Genomic DNA, 16,930 nt, shown 5'->3' with positions numbered 1-16,930 from the left:
CCCCTCCGTGTCCGCGTGCCCCGCTGACCGGCTGCCACTGTGTCGTTCGGTGCGTGGCGGCAGTCCAGTTCCGCTTGTGTACCGGCTCGGGCAGCGTACGAGGCCGCGTTTTGCAGCCATTTCGCTTTGTTTCGTTCTGTCGCACTTCTTTCCTTCAATCTCTGAGAGGAGGTGTTCCCACATGAACCATGCATGTTCCCATGTTAACCGTCTATTTTTTAGACTTTCGTACAAAAAAAAAAAAATAACAATGGGGTTCAGCATGGTGTGACTTTCTGAAACTTCTGGCTCCCCCCCACCCTCCCATGGAATTGGGGGGGGGGGGGGGGTTTAATGATCTTCCAAACTGCATTGCATCGCAGCACAACAACGGCACGTTTCATAATCATCTGGTCAAACATTATATCGATAACACCTAGCGCGTTTTCTACTTTGCCCTAGTTATGCCTTTTTTTTTTTTATTGTCACACCCTGTTTATCAGTCCATTTGCCTTTCTGTGTATTTGCTCATGTTCTTTTTTGCCGTTTCTATTATGTCTTATTTATATTTTAATTTTTTTGATCCAATATTTTTCTGCATGTATTTTGTACAGTCGTAATAATTTGTAATCAGCTTTTAGAACATAACAGTGTTTGTTCCTACGCATTTTTGGTTTTTTCTAGCTACTGTTGTACATATTTATTGCTCCCCCCTTACACAATGCCTCATTGGAGGCCCGTAAGGTATCTGTAAATAAATAAATAAATAAATAAATAAATACCCCCTTGTAGTCGCTGAGCACCGACTGATCAGTGTAGGCGAAAAGGGACTACGTTGGAGTAAAGTTGCGGAATATCAAGCGATTAGTTAGCATTTACCCCCCCCCCCCCCCTCCCCCCTTCCTGTTTTGTGCAATCCATTCCCCCGCTCGCAGACACACGCGCATATTTGAGCTTTTATCGGCTACCCGAACACACTAGCGATACGCATCAATTGCACATGAACGTTCCGAGGTAGAGTGGGACCGTGTGGTGGTCCAGGTACCCAAGGGGGGTCAACACACTTGCCATAATAAAGTTTTTTTTTCTCTCTCTCTCTCGGGACTGCACTTTTGTCTGATGCAGTGCTATCCTTTCCCGGGAGAGCGAAGCGGTGTTCGGCTTCGCGGCACGCGATTCTGACGTTGCGCGCACGCGGAACATGAGCGCGCGCCGCGGCTCCGCTGATGGAGACTAGCGCTGGCTATGTCTCCTGTTCTGTTCCCCTTTCTGGCGCGCGAAGCAACGGCGAGGCAGCGAGCAGCGTCAGTTGCGGTAAACAGCAACAACTGCGGAGAACCGGTGAAGCTGGTGTTGGGGTTGCTGCTGCTGCTGCTTCTTGCTGGTGGAGAAGAAAACTGCTCCTCGGACCTGGAGAAGGGGTGAGGGGGGGTGGCGAGAGGATGAGGAAGAATAAGGGGCTGCCAGACATGCAGGCAGGGGGGGGGGGGGGGGGGGGGCAGCGAGCGAAGAAAACTGCGCGAAGAGAGAGGCGTCGCCGTCCGTAAGTCTCCACCGTCCCAGTTCTGGCAATCAGGGCCCTGATTATTTCCCGTTTCGAAGAGAAAGGAAAAAAAAAAGAAAAAAAAAAGAGTGCCGTTTGCTCGCATTCATCGGCGGCAGGGAACGGTCGAAACCGCTCGCCTCGCCAGACAAGTCGAACCGGTATGCACGGGAGCGGGCCGCTGCCGTGTGTCGACCGCGATGGAGGGGGGGGGTGCGGGGGGGGGGGGGGGAGGGCTTCAGCTGATGCTACGGGTACCGAGAGAGAAAGAAGGAGAGTGAGGAGGACGCGCGCGGCGGCTTGGCTTTGCCGTGGAAGAGAAGAAAAAGAGAATGGCAATGAAGGAAAGAAAGCAGGAGGAGCAGAGAGAACAGAGGCGCTTGCTCCACTGCCGCCGTTGAGGCGTTTTTGTTTTTTTTTTTTTGTTTCGTCCGCCGTTCCTGCTCGGCCGTGTGGTGTTCGCTATCTGCGTGCGCCGCGCGAGCTGGCTCGCTCGCCGACTTTCGCGCGCCGCTTCGTCGGACGAGACTCTGGCGAGGAGGACGCGAGAGAGCGAGAAACAAAGGGATCGCGAGCGGTCCTGTCCTTCCCTTTTCGTTTTCTTTTTTTTTTTCTGCTGTCTTTCGGTGCCTTCGTTGCATTGTGGCCCACAAATCGACGGGCGGGGGTGGGTATCTCTCCCGTCGCGCTAAGCTCCCACGACTGCGGCGAACTCGCGGTTGTCGACAGTCGAAAGTGTTGGTGGCGGTATAGTGGAACATTGGAGTCTCGGTTGATTCGAACTCGCTTAATTCGAAGTTTCGGTTTGTTCGAACGGGCGCACTGGGTCCCGTATCATCAAGCGTGTCGAAAATGCTCCCCCCGCAGTTCGAAGTGCGCATAATTGTTAAGACAGATTGTAGACCACTTTTCGTGTTCGAATTGCAGAGTGACGTGGCGAGAGCTTCCGCGCCAAGGGTATATTGTAAGAGAGAGAGAGAGGCAGCAGTTTACCCAGGGCTACCCAAAAAATGTGGAGGGGGATGAAGGAAGGCAGCAATAGGGGCTAGTTGGTTGTACACTTCCTAGTGCAGCGCGCTTATTCCGTCACCTTGAAGGAAGCTAGGCATAATGTAAGATATAGATTCGCGGTAGTGGGGACACGGTGGGCTTTGTGGGCGGCATAATTGCTGTTTGTCAAGGGCAAAACACTCTTATCCTGTAGGGGAGGGGGGGGGGGGGTACTAATTTTGTGGTGTCACGGTCGCCATTTACTTGTACAGCGCGCAGCTTCAGTGGTGCAGACCGGAGAGGGTGGGGATGGCCAAATTAGTCGTACGATTCGCCTTTTGCTGTGCTTCACATACAGCAGTATGACGGCCAATGCGATGTTCGTGAATACCTCGTTGTGTCTTTGTTTTATGGGGGGGTTTAACGTCCCGAAGCGACTGACGCTATGAGGGACGCCGTAGTGGAGAGCTCCGGATGATTTCGATCACCTGGGGTTGTTTAACGTGCACTGACATCGCACAGTGCACGGGCCTGTAGCATTTCGCCTCCGTGGAAATGCGACCCGCCGCGGCCGGGATCGAACCCGCGTCTTCCTGGTCAACTGCCGAACGCCGTACCCGCTGAGCCACCGCGGCGGCTCTCGTTAGAGTCACTGGAAAAAATTTCAGAGTACCGCAAAGGTCGGAATTTGACTGGCAACACTGAGCGGCCACTTCCATTTACCTTCCAAGCCAACTGCGTCGCAGGAAGGTCGCCGTGTTGGAAGAGCTTGATATTCGGTGACATATCGGGTTGAGTGTTCACTGAAGCGCAAATACTTCGTGCTCGGAGAGAATGGTTACTCAGAAGAGAAAAAAATATTGTTATTTTGTGCGAAGTAAGGCAGCCGCCGGTTGTTTTGCTCCGCGGTTGCGTTTACTGCAGGAAGTGTGCTAGGATTGTGAGAAGCATCTTAGCGCTGCTATCGGGAGCTTGTGCACGCCTTCTTTCCCCTTCCGCGGAGCAAGCTACGAAGGAAACATTTCGCCACTCCACTCCACGCTTTTCGCCACGCTTTTGGGCAGTGAGCATCGTGGACCGCCATGGGACCGCCGTCTCGTTCAAGCAGGACGAAACTACTTGACATTAGCTTCTTCTTCCCATCCACTCTAGGCTTCTCGAAGTCTTCAGCACAAAAGTGGTCCTGCAAATGTTTGTTGTACAGTTAGAAGAGTGATGCTGGCCACCCGAATGCTGGGCTGCCCAAGGAGGCTCCCAGGGGTTTTCCGAGTGAAGCCCTGTTTCAAATATGTGGAAGAAGAAAAACATGGAAGATAGCTATAATAATAAGCTGAAACACCCAAATAAAGAGGCGAAGAAAAAGAATACGTTACAAAGGTTTCTAAGTTTACGCAGTGACACTTAAAATAGCTCATTTGGGATGTAAACACGCATGTCGCCGCAAACACAGCTTCAAGGATTGCTAACATTTGACCCATTTCTATTTTTTTACCAGTCCCAACACAACTGAACAGAAAGCGGTCGTTATGTGAACGTAAGACATGCCCGACCATGCTTTTATTGACTGCGATCGTCATGGTCCGCGAAAAACAAGTGCCATATGGGTGGGATGACTCGAGCCGCGGAAAGTGCTTGGGGCACGTTAGGACGCGGAATCCTCGGGCTACAAATGTGCCTTCGCGTGCCACAAGCACGGAATAGCCGCGTGTGTTGAGCAATAAGCGCGTACACGTGTACCCGCATCAAGGGGGCAAGCCGCGAACGATCCCTGCGCGACATGCGCGACGGTCTTGCTGTGAACTCCTATTTTCTTAGCATCCTATCGCTAACACCGCGTGCACTGCGCTTACATACCTTCTAAAACAGCACCAAAAAGCACAAGCAAGGTGCACTTACCTCGCACAAGCGGGTGTTTTTTGAAGGCTTGAAGTTCTCCCGGCCGATTCTGTGCAACCACGCAGAACGACGCTCTCGGTCATTTTTCCCGGTCGGAATCGAGAAAAAGGTCTTTCCGGACTCGGTTCGGTTGCTGCATCCGAAGGCGCAGCAGCCAGGCATGATTTCTTCAGTATCAAACACGGGAGCGACATTTGCAACACGAGAAACGCGGGGAACCTGCGCTCTTCTTAGTCGGCCCGACCGGCGTTTGGAAGGTATATGGCATCCCAAGACCACGTGGTGCGGTTGGGCCAATGACCGCGTCGGCGGCGCGGGGAAAAGAAATGCGGTACTCTGAAATTTTTCCAGTGACTCTAGCTCTCGTTGGTTCCGACTCCTCTGACAGTCATGTGACTGTCAGGCTTCCCTCTGTGAAGGGGAGTACGGTTGCTGGGAAGCGCTTGAGAGGTTCACGCAAATTTCGTTCCGGCGAGCTTTGCAGTGTTAGGGGAAGAAAGAAGTGGTGAAAAGGCGCGAACGATGAGCGACAGAGGCTAAAGTGACGATATCGTGCTTGTAGTACCACCGTCAGCACGCTTAACACGAACGCTCGAGCGCATGTCTTCCACTGACTTTAGCGGCGCTGGGGATCGACCGCTGGCTCTGAGACAATATTAGGCTGGAAACAGGACATGAGCTGTCTCCAACAGCTGCAGACACACCGTGCGGCATGGTCTCGGACTCAGCACCAAGCGCTCAGGGGCTGTAATATCTGTGCAGGGCGCTCAATCGAGCGTTCGTGTTAAGCGTGCTGACGACTGTACGTCGCAAAAGCAACGGCATACCTTATCGACTTCTATAGGTCGACTTTTTTTTCTTCTTAATGTACTTGATACGGCCGCCTCATAGCCTCCCTGCGTGGTGCGCAAAAGTTCTCTGCGGTGGCTTGTGTAACTGCGAAGAGTGACCTTTCGGGTTGCTTTTTGATGTAACATCTTCATTGATGTTCTAGTTTTGCCTCAAGGGCGCGTTTTTGTTTCTCATTTGCCAGTGTCACGACGTCAAGAAACCGCTATGGGGCGCCGAGAAGAGTGGTAGTCGTCACCCGACGAGCGCCCTTGTTCGAGAGAGAGGATGCATCTCAGAATATATTCCGTCTCCACTGATCTGTCGCACTGGTAGCAGGTTCGAGCCCTTGGGAGCGAGAGGAAAATTTCTTCGAAGTGCCGAGGAACCTTCTGAACTCTTATTTCTTCGCGGTAATGAGGTGGCGCCGTGGGGATGGGCTCGGGGGGATGCTAGTTGTTATGATTCCCTCGCTAGATAGCATACGGGACCAGTGCCCTCGGCTGATCTCGGGGAATTCCTCACTTGGGGAATTCCCCTCGGCCTAGTCGAACTGCTAGCAGCGGCGCAGCGAGCGATCTGCAGCGGGCCGGACTGGATGCCGCTCCGCCCCAAGCTTCGTGATGGGGACCCTGAGTGTGTGGACATCACTTATCTGCCCCCCCCCCCCCCCCCCCCCCCCCCCCCCCCTTCCTCCCGCCTTCTCGCCAAAGCTTCGTTCTTCAGGACCGGACGCATTTAAGCGCACTGCACCTCGCGAAAAGTGAGAGGCTTCTCATCCGTTTTTCGCCTGCCTAACAGTGTCGTCCTTTCGCCCAGGAAGGAGACTGCAACAAATAATGGAGGTGCAAAAGCTAATCGTTATCGGCCGCAAAATTGACCGTGATAGCGGCTATGTACGGCTTTTATCAAAAAAAAGAAAAATTGCGAGGGCACTTTGGCAACTAAAGTGTTGAGAGGCGAAAGCCGAGGACACTATGCCGTGACGACTTCCGGTGGATGTGGCGTCACGCCGTTCCCGTGGCTGTATCGATACCCAAATTATACATCTTTGGGGCATCTTAAGTGTTAATTACGCTTAATTACACATTTTTCCATATAATTTGACACAAATCCGACGTTTTCCCCGACCATTCTATGGCAATTTTCACTATGCAGTGACGACTTCCAGTGGATGTGACGTCACGCCGTTCCCGTGGCTACATCGACGTCCGCGCTATTTCGACGCAGTTTCGTCATTTTTGCCTACAGTTAATTAATTAATCCACACCGTGTACTGTGCGGTGTCAGTGCACGTTATAGAACCCCAGGTGGTCGAAATTTCCGGAGCCCTTCACTACGGCGTCCCTCATAGCCTGAGTCGCTTTTTGACGTTAAACCCCAATAAACCAAACTAATTAATCTACAGTCATCAAACGTGGCTTCTAGGTTCATTTTTTCCTCCGCTATCTGAAGCAACCGTTCGTTTTCTCCTATCCTCTTTAGTTCCCGAGTTAACACGCTGCCAAAGGTGTGACACTCTCTGCTAACGGACGACAGTATGAGCCATTAAAGGCTTTCGCCTTAAAGGGCAACTGAGACGGTTTTAGAATTCGATGAATTTGAGGTTGCCGAATGTGCGAAACGTGCACGTAAAGCCTGCGAAATCGTTTTACTCTAGCATTTGAAATGGTGGCGTAATCGCCGAATAAAGTCGTCGTCGGCGTTCAGCTTCTCTGAAGTGCACAGCGACGGGCAGAGGCCCCGATTATAATAATAATAATAATAATAATAATAATAATAATAATAATAATAATAATAATACTTTATTGCGCCAAATATTTAAAAAAATGTACAGAAATCCGGCCTGCCAAAGCCTCATAGGGCTTGAACGGCAGAGCCCGACAGGCAGCGGAACCGCGCAGACATACACACAGGCAAAAAAAAACACATTAAAAATAACGGACATCAAATTAGTATGACGGTGAGAACAAAATAGACACAAGACTCATGTTACATGAAGGAGAAAAAAAAATCCTCATCAGATTAAATCGCAAGGAAGAAAAACCAAAGTGGCATGACAATACCTCAGATCAGTGCAATAAATACAGCAGTAACCAATGAAATCACAAGATTTACTTGACAGGTGGTAAAGCACATGCATGATGTCGTAAACCCTCTAATTAATGTATCGCAGCATCTTTTTTATTTTGTATTTAGTTTTTGCCCGGCGAACACTTGGAGGTAACCTGTTAAAGTGAAAGGGAACGTAATAATCTCTTAAACGCCTTCCATATCTTGTAGACCGTCGGGGAATACAAAAAGGTTCCTTCGGTCGAAGAGACCGTGTGGGAACATACGGAATCTTATAGTCACTAAGCCAAAAATGTTTCAGGACGATCGTTTCCATCAAAAGGCGATCAAAATCAGGTAGAGAAAATACCTTAAAGAGATCAGAATTGGAGGGAAGGCCTAAATCATAGCCGATATTTTTTAATAGAGATCGTAGGAGAGAATTAATCCTGCACTTCCAGCGAACTGCACAGTGACCATAAATCGTTATGCCATAGCGCAGTATGCTATAACCAAGGGCGTTTACGATAACTTTGCGTATTGAAAGCGGCATGTAGTACCTGATGTTGTAAAGCACACAGGAGACGGTTCGGAGCTTTTTACAAACGTGGGACAAGTGATCATTCCATGAAAGAGCACTGTCAAAGTATAATCCTAGGTATTTCACTGTATTTGTATAGCTCAAGGGTACACATTGACATTGGGAACAATCAGATCCGTGCAAGAAAAGGTGATGGTTTAAATCTACCTTCTTCATCGGGCTGTGAAAGCATATAAGCTGAGTCTTAGAGCTGTTAACTTTAATTAGGTTGTTTGAGAACCAGTCCATAGAAATTATTGCTGCAGCTTGAAGAGAAGAAATTGAATCAGAGTAGTTAGGTGACTGGGTTACAAGTACAGTATCGTCAGCGTACTGGTACAGGCCTACAGGAACAAAGTTTGAAAGGTCACGTCACGTATGACGTCACGTATGACGGCACTTCGCTTCCAGCGAAGAAACGGTTATTCCATGGAAGAAAATCGACGCATTCGAAGGTGAAGCTCACGATGCATTGTTTGGCGCCATCTGACGACGCACAGCAGCATGCAGGCGTAACCAGCGGACATCTGAAATTTCGGCAACAATGACGTCACTGCCGAGTTTCCTCGCACTCCTCCAACGTAGTGAGGAGAAGCCTGAACATCATCGCGGTTTTAATCGACGATTATGTCACCATTTTAAATGCTGGCGCAAAAGTACTTAGTATGCTTTGTCTAGAAGCTTGATAGTTTCGAATTCTTGAATAACCTCGAATTCTCAAAAAACCGTTTCAGCTTCCCTTTAATATGCCGCCCACAGTGTTTGCTGCTCGTCTGCGGCTTGGCTCGTGCGCGTGTACAGGGGGAGGGGAGGGGGGGGGGGAGTCGAAGATAGATTGGTTTATGGTTTATGGGGTTTAACGTCCCAAAGCGACTGAGGCTATGAGAGACGCCGTAGTGAAGGGCTCCGGAAATTTCGACCACCTGGGGTTCTTTAACGTGCACTGACATCGCACAGTACACGGGCCTCTAGAATTTCTCCTCCAAAGAAATTCCAGCCGCCGCGGCCGGGATCGAACCCGCGTCTTTTGGGACAGCAGCCGAGCACCATAGCCACTGAACCACCGCGGCGGCAGTTGAAGATAGAGCTCTTACTCTAAAAAGTGTCGATCCATTGCTAATTCTACGAAGTGCGGGACGTAGGAATGGGGGTGGGGGGGTGGGGGGGGGGGGTGGGTAGTGCGCGGAAGCTCGCTTTCTTGTCTTTCCTCCCGTGTGCATCTGACGTGCGCGTTGGAGCTGCGCGAGGGAGGTTGTTGACGCGTGCCGCTGCCGCAACCTCGGCTACGCGCTGTCGCCTACGCGCTGTCGCCTTTTTTTTTTTTTCTTCTCGGTTCTTTCTCCCCGGGGCACGCATGCCGTGTCGAAATCCGCCGGGTCCGCCGCTGCTGCAACGCACCGCGCTGTGCGAGGTAGGGCCAGACCAGACCACCGCCAAGGTCCCCCGGCGTTGTTTCGCCGCGTTCTCTTCGGGGAGGACAGCGTGTTGCGGCGCATTCCGTTGAAATCTCCGCCTTTTTTCTCTCGAGAAGCGGCCACTCGGGGAGAGGAGGAGCGAGGAACGGTTGTGGAGCAACGCCGTCGCTGGTGACGGTGGTGTGGATGTTGGGAAAGAGAGAGGAATAACCTCGGCTCGGCGAGCTATCGGTTGTTTCTTGCCGTGGGGGAAGAACCTCTGTTGCTCCTCCAGCCAGTGTTCTGGAAAACAAGAGCGGCGACAACAACGAAGCGCTGCTGGCAACTCTTTTTAATGTATTCGGCATGGAATGGCCGATGGCATGCCCGGAGCCCTCCACTACGGCGTCTATCATAGCCTTAGTTGCTTTAAGACGTTAAACCCCATAAAACCAAACCAGTCTTTTTAATGTGGCCGCTCGGTTAGATAGCTGGGTGTCTGGTGACGTGACAATGGAAGCAAACTAAGAAGCAGCGTATGTGCCTTGAAAAAAAGTTCTGAAGAGATTGGGGTTTAACGTCCCAAAGTGACTCAGGCTATGAGGAACGCCGTAGTGAAGTCTCCGGAAATTGCGACCACCTGGGGTTCTTTAACGTAAAGAGAGCTTTCGTTTAGTTTATGGGGGCTTAACCTCCCAAGCGACTCAGGCTATGAAGAACGCCGTAGTGAAGGGCTCCGGAAATTTCGACCACCTGGGATTATTTAACGTAAAGAGAGCTTTCGTTTAGTTTATGGGGGCTTAACCTCCCAAGCGACTCAGGCTTTGAGAGACGCCGTAGTGAAGGGCTCCGGAAATTTCGACCACCTGGGGTTCTTTAACGTGCACGGACATCGCACAGTACGCGGGCCTCTAGAATTTCGCCGCCATCGAAATTCGACCACTGCAGCCGGGATCTGAAGAGAAGTGAAAAGAAGAATGGCTCTGGTCTTGGTATGAATGGAGCACTGTGCTGAGCACCGAATAACTACTGGTTTGGTTTATGGGACGTTAAACCCCATAAACCAAACCAGTTGTTATTCGGTGCTCTGCACAGTGCTCACTGCCAGATGTGTGGACTGCCTACTAGCCCCTTCGACTCCTGTGCTGCAGCTTACTGTGTCTTTTAAGGGACGCCGAGTGCGAACTTAATTGGGCCTGTATCTACACATCACCGCGTTCTGTAGACAAAAGGCGCTACTTTTACTGTAAACGGAGCTTTTATAACATACATAAAGGCTCCGAAAAATGAAATCAGGTGTCGCCACTTTCGGCTGTTTTCGCGAGGCATAGAGATATACGCATTTTTATTGCGAAAGCAATATTGCTAGCACTTTTCTGCCGTCGGCGGAGGTCGTTCCTTCGCTCCGGCGCAGCTGCGGCGCACGACCACGTGACAGCGTGACGTCACGACCAGAGGAGAGCAGGGGCCCCAACTCGTCTGTTCGGCCGTAGTCGTTCCTTCGCTCGGCGCGGCGGCTACCACGTGACGGCCTCCTCGGCCCGCCGCGTGAGGCGGGCCCAGCATTAATTAATTTTACTTAATGCCGAAGAAGAATCTATGAGTAGTGTGGAGCGATATAATCACAAGAGAAGAAAACGCCGTGCAGAAGAAACGCCGGAACAGAAAGAAGAGCGGCCTTCTAAAAGAAGATTGCAGTACACAGCCAAGAAGAAAGAACAAAGCATTGTGGTCATTCGAGACGCTGACATCGTGGTGGTGGTGGTGAAAACTTTTAATTTCTGAAATAGAGTTTGGGAGCCACAGGGTGGCCCCGCTACATGGTCGGCGTCCCTAGCCCGGAACACCGCATGACAATGCCCCGTCTCTCGCCCGTTTCACTAGAGCCCTTTGGGACTCAAGCGAGGAGCAGTTGAGGAGGGCAGTCTCCCATGCCTCTCTGGAAGGGGTAGGGGAAGGGGGGAGGTGGGGATTTTGAGTACATGCCCACACCATGTGGAAGATATCACAGGTCTCCCCACAGTGCGGGCATCGCCCATCCGTGTTAGGATCGTAATGCTTTAAGATTGCAGGACAGAGTAGAGTACCTGTCTGCAGGCGCCTTAAAGTTCGCTCCTCCGTCTTACTCAGCCCCTTTGCAGTGGCGGGGAAAAGGCGGTGGTTGTCGGTATAATGCGTTATTATTTCCCTGAACCGCAGCAGCGGCTGGTTAGTCTCCGAGCCAGAAGAGCTGAGATGAGGAGCCCGGTGAATAAGCGCTCGGGCAGCCGCGTCAGCGGCCTCATTACCTCGTAAGCCCTGGTGGCCAGGAGCCCAAATGATTCTTTTGGGTGTTGGATCAGTGGCAGTCCGTCTTAGAATACAAGCAGCTAATGGGGAGATCTCCCCCGCCAAGTAATGATCACATGCTTTTCGGGAGTCCACGTGAAGAACAAGAGATAAGAGTTGGCCAGTTCGAAACTGCTACGCGTGAATTCGAGAAACGAAACTACCGGCAGAACCAAGCGCAGCCAGGTGTTACTGCTTTCGCAATCAGCCAGGCTTAACCAAGCTAAGCCTTCAGCGAATTTTTTTTTCAAGACCTCCAATCCATCATAACCGCCGGCCGGCTGCTCAAACCGAAACTATGTACTTGGCGGAAGAAATTCATTTTGTCGGGCGCAGGCGAATTCCGCGTGCCGTTCAGTGTTACAAATTTATTTCTTATCCCATCGTTCCAAAGTATAAGGATGCGGTGTCTTCGTCCCTTAAAAGAATGAACCTCGGAGGATATCGAGACGCTCGTTTCTATTTGACAGCAGTACGCAGTACAGCTGTACAATTTGGTGTTGCTTTTTTTTTCTTGAATTAATTCGTTGGCGCGCTGTTGCAGTAGAGCGCTGTGTACACGACGCGCTACCGTACTACACGCATTCGTTGCTTGGGGGCGGTTGAAAGGAGAAACAAGTTGTAGGGTTTGAACGTAGTTAAACCGAGTTAGACGTACGAAAGCATGTGTTTAGCCTGGTTGGCTCGTGGTTTTGCTTTGCTGAGTCGGTTGCACGTCTGGCGACGATATTAGTTCAGCAGTAGTATTAGTTGATGAAGACGACGACGATGTGCAGTGCACAGCGCGAGAGAGTGTTGCACTGCTGTTGCACTGCCAATCCCCCGCCGTGGGTATGTGCCATTAAGCCCGAGGACATCATCATCATCATCACTGCAACAGTGTTGCAGTTGGAGTGCTGTCGTGCAGCGGCCAGCGAAGCTTATCTATTAGCGCCGCCTTGGGTTCGAATCCCAGTTGCGGCAGTATTTTATCTATTTTTCGGTCTGGCCAAGGTCACCCTCAAGGTCAGGCTTCACACAAACTCGGTGAGCCGATTAGGCCTCGGAAGAAGTGCTTTTGCGCGAAAAGAATATATCGCCCTGCATCGCCTGTGTGCACTGCACTCGGAGGGACGGACTGGTACACGGACCGTCGCGAGCGCTTTCAGGCGCATCCGTTCTTTTCGTCGCGATGTGGTGGCTCTCCCCGAAGGCCTCGTTTGTTTTTCTTTTCCGGCCGCGATCCTACGACGCCGTTCCGTTGCTGCGGTCGCGACTGCTCACCTGGGTGCAGCCGCCGTTTCCTTTCCGTTCTGGCTGGCTCTCTCTCTCTCTAGCGAAATGAAGGAGAAGGAGGGAGAGCCAGGAGAGCTGCGACTCTCCTCTCCCTCTCCCTCTGCGAGAGCTTCCCCTTTTTGCTTCCGCTTTCGCTTCCTGCCGGAGCGATTGTGCGTAGTCGGGCTTCTCAGCTCCGTCGGTGCTGAGCGGCTCGGTCGCATCTCTCCTCGCCTTAGACTCTTTTCATTTAGTTATTCAACCAGAAGTATTGAGAGTCGCAGTATACGCCAGGCACGAGTAGATTCCAGGATTAGTGCAGAGCTCCGCATTGCGCGGAAGTGCGAAGATGGGGGGAAACTACAAGACAGCAACGGTAAAAGCGTTGCGTAACTTGAAATCAGAACTAAGCGATTTAAACCGAAACTATATAAAAAAAATGCTAAGGCTTTAACATAGTTAAATTGAATAGGAGGTGCGAAAGCACTTGAGGCAACACCGCCTCAGAGGCAAACGCAAGCAAGATCTTATCGTCAGCCGCTATCGGCAGCCGCGCGCGGGGAGGGGCGGTCCGGTTCCGCGCGTTAACGGAGCAGCTAAACAAGGCCTCCGCCTCTGGCGCTCCGTCAGAGGTCAAAGTTTGAGGCTTCACACATACCTCTGGCTTTTCAAACTTTGCTAGTGAGGTAGCGCTTTCGCACTGAAAGGAAATGTGCATTTTCGCTAACCAGGGTGGCGATCTCCATAACTGGTTTTATCTTGGCATACGAGTGCGTGTTGCGGGGCAGATAATTGCGAACACCGTCTGACCCCCTGCGCCTGCTTCGTAGTTTGCATCGGAACCCGCCTCGGGAATACGGGTGTCTGTCGCGACCGAACTGTGGCCGAACGCACGTCCTTTCACGCCTACCGCTCGTTGTCGCTCCGTCTCCAGCAGTGTGCGTGGAAGTAGAGAAGAGCGGAAACGAGCCACTGTCGCCGCCGTCGTCGTCGCCTCTCCGGAGGGTGCGTGGTCGAGGCTGTAACAGAGCTGTCGAGAAGCGTTGTGCGTCTGTCTGCGTGCTCAACGGGTTTTTGCATCGGCTCGCAGCATATGCTGTAGTAGCACTGCCGCCGTTCTTCAGAGTCCACGCTGACATTTCAGTCATTTTTCTCTCCCCAGTTGCGTCTCCCCTGCTATGCAAGCGCAGCCATTTTGCTCGAAGATTCCAATCCCGAGCGGCATTGGTAACCGGCCCAGTATTGGTAATGAACGGATTAACTCTAGTCCTTTGTAGGACAGGACTTTGCCAATACATTACCAATATTGGTCCAGTTAGCTGTGCTGCTTGGGATGGTATTCATCGACCCCAGACATAAGAGTCCACAAGAGCGCGGTTCGGGTGTCCAGTGATGCGGCGTTTTGCAGCGGGTAGTCCTTTATTGCCTTCGTTGTAGGGCGTCGTATTTTTTTCTTGTTTATTTTTTGCCCTGATAATGGACTTGTCTTCTGGCGGGCTAATTGGTGCTTGTCGTTCATGATTAAACTGCGCAAAAAACACACGGACAGAGACAGAAAGCACGTACACACATAGAGCGCAGACATCTGCGCTCTATGTGTGTACGTGTTTTCTGTCTCTGTCCGTGTTTTTTTTTCGCGCAGTTTAATCATGAATGGACTTGTTTCACGTGGGACTGATTACTATACACCGAAGTGCGCTTTGAAAAACTGTATGTCGTTGATATTAAATCCAGAGCCCTCCTGACTACAATTGACTTTTTTTTTTTGTTTCAACCGTCTCCGTCATGTTTTGACGATGCAGCCTGTCGTCTGCGTACTGGTTTTCGGTTTCTTAGTTGTACTTCGGATTAAGTTGACCTTGCTACGTGTTCTTTTTATTTATTTTATTTGAAAATACTGCAGCCCCATTCTAGGGGCTATAGCAGGAGTGGGTACAAAAATGTGGAACAATTCCACGCATACAAGGGTTCATTACAAGCATTACAAATATAAACGCTGAGAACAACAACATACAATGCTACGACTCAATTGCCGACGCAAAATCAGAGATTGTTAATGCACGAATGTTACCATCCAAAGATATTTATTTGAAAATAAATATTCTTGGTGTCGTACTGGTCTGATTACCATCTCTATGCCACATGATCCCGCTGCATACACAGAGAAGCCTTGCGGCCGAATAGGCATTCTGTGTGTATTGCAATATCGTCTTGCATATACACAGGAACATCGGAATACATTGATAACGCATATACTGGTATGCGTAATAAACAAGGACAGTCAATTCAAACTGCACTGAGGCACAGAAAACCAGAGCACAACGCAGCCGAGTTTAGTTGGCGTTTCTCCATTGGGCACCGTTAGCTCGCCGTTCGCGTTTATCGCTAAGCGCCAGAAAAATTTCAAGGTTTAATTCAGCGTCGTTGGTCCGCTTGGGAATCGTTTGTGGCGCACCACGGTGAAGGCATTTTTTCATCGGCGCCAGGTTCAAGAAATCGGATCAGCGCTCGGCGACCTCGCGTTACGGGCGCGGCAGTTTTTTGCGCGTCTCGTTCGATATGCGGGATTCCGCGCGGATTCGTGAATTTAGTGTGACGTGTGCCCGTTTTCAGCGCATGTCGCCGAATAGCGGGGCGCGAAAACTCGCAAAATTTTTTGGCTGCCTAGTTCCGCAGGCAGCGCGCGGTTTAGTAGTGTCGTGAGCTTGGGTCAGTTTGTACAACATCGCGGGTGAGTAAACCAGTGGTGTTTAATAAGGCTCGAACGCACAGCGAAAATAATAGTCAAGGCTATGCGAAAAAATCCAGGGGGGCACTTTGTTGACCTAAAGTGCGGTAAGGCGAAAGCCTTAAGCGCTGTGTTGCTGCTTGTGTCAGTGATGTGTTAAGATGTTAAGCTTCGCCTGTAAGAGTGAAACGCGACAGCGTCTTGCAACGCTGCCATGGAGTCCATAGAACGCCATCGCCCGTTCGGCTGTTCGCCTTGTTCGTCGGTAATTTGGTTTTTGAGGAAAGGAAATGTATCTGTCTCGCACACCCCGATGGACACCTGAACCTCGCCGTAACGGGAAGGGAGGAAGATGGGAGTGAACGAAGACACCGTATTCACTAGACGCGCCTTTGTTCATTCGAAACCATCGAGCTGGCATGGCGGAGTGGTTAGCATGCTCGTCTCGCACTCCGGAGACCGGGGTTCGATTCCCGAACTCGACCAATTTCCTACTCAGTGTTATTTATTTATCTGGCCTGACTAGAAAGGTCAATTAGGCTAATTGGGTAATTAAGCAATTAACTAGGCTCAGTCCCACTTACTTGGAGCATCACTATAAACGATCCCTTTAATTGGTTGCATGGTTACTAGCCAAAGTACGATTGAAATTTGCGCACTGTGACGTCACGACCGTTTCGACCAATTGAAAAGCGTGACATTTCTGTCGACAACTCCTGCTTACAACGATGAGGTGTTAAAGGCTTCCGCTCGCTTGCACGTCGCCATATTTCTGTGTTGTGTGCTGTTGCCCTCCTGATGGTCCAGAGATAAGATAACACGGTTGAACTCCTTTTTAAAACAAAGAAGATGTGGGTATATTTGTGTCGAGAGTGTTGGCGTGGAAGGCCGGGAACCGGCTAGAATTTTTTCGCGTCAAGGTCTCTGGCCCCCGCGGAACGCGCTCTAAGATGTTATTCATTACCAACCCATTGAACGAACCCCTTGTTCCCGGTAAGAACACATGTCGTAGGCGCGGCGAATAAGCGTTCAACGAACTCCAGTACGACGAATGGTTTTTCCGTTCCCATATAGCTAAGGGCTGGTCTTTAAACCGAAAACAGACCAAAAAAAAAAAAAAAAGAAACGATGAAAGTATGCCGAATTAAATTTTTGAAATTGTTTTTTAATGGAAACAGGTCAGTATCCTTGACTTACACGCCGCAGCTGAGTGGGAATTACACTCAGACAGATGAGAAAATGAACGGAGTTCGGAAGCCAGGAGCCTGGTGAGGCGTTTGTGCCGTTGGATTCAGTAATAAATTAAATTAATTTTTCTTTTTTTTTTCCAGTTCACGTTTTAAGACATTTCTCCGCTA

The 16,930-nt window shown here is 50.6% G+C and overlaps 1 protein-coding gene across 2 annotated transcripts in view; it reads left to right on the top strand.

Annotated features, from left to right (window-relative positions):
* smg (sterile alpha motif domain containing protein 4 smaug) overlaps positions 1-16,930 on the top strand; it is a 171,850-nt gene that overhangs the window by 63,679 nt on the left and 91,241 nt on the right. The gene's annotated exons all lie outside the window — the stretch shown is intronic.

Source organism: Amblyomma mixtum, chromosome 8 (assembly GCF_055824585.1).
Source record: "Amblyomma mixtum isolate Tamu chromosome 8, ASM5582458v1, whole genome shotgun sequence".
NCBI lineage: Eukaryota > Metazoa > Arthropoda > Arachnida > Ixodida > Ixodidae > Amblyomma > Amblyomma mixtum.
The sequence above is the reverse complement of the archived record's forward strand: the minus strand, read 5'-3'. Positions and strand labels throughout refer to the sequence as shown.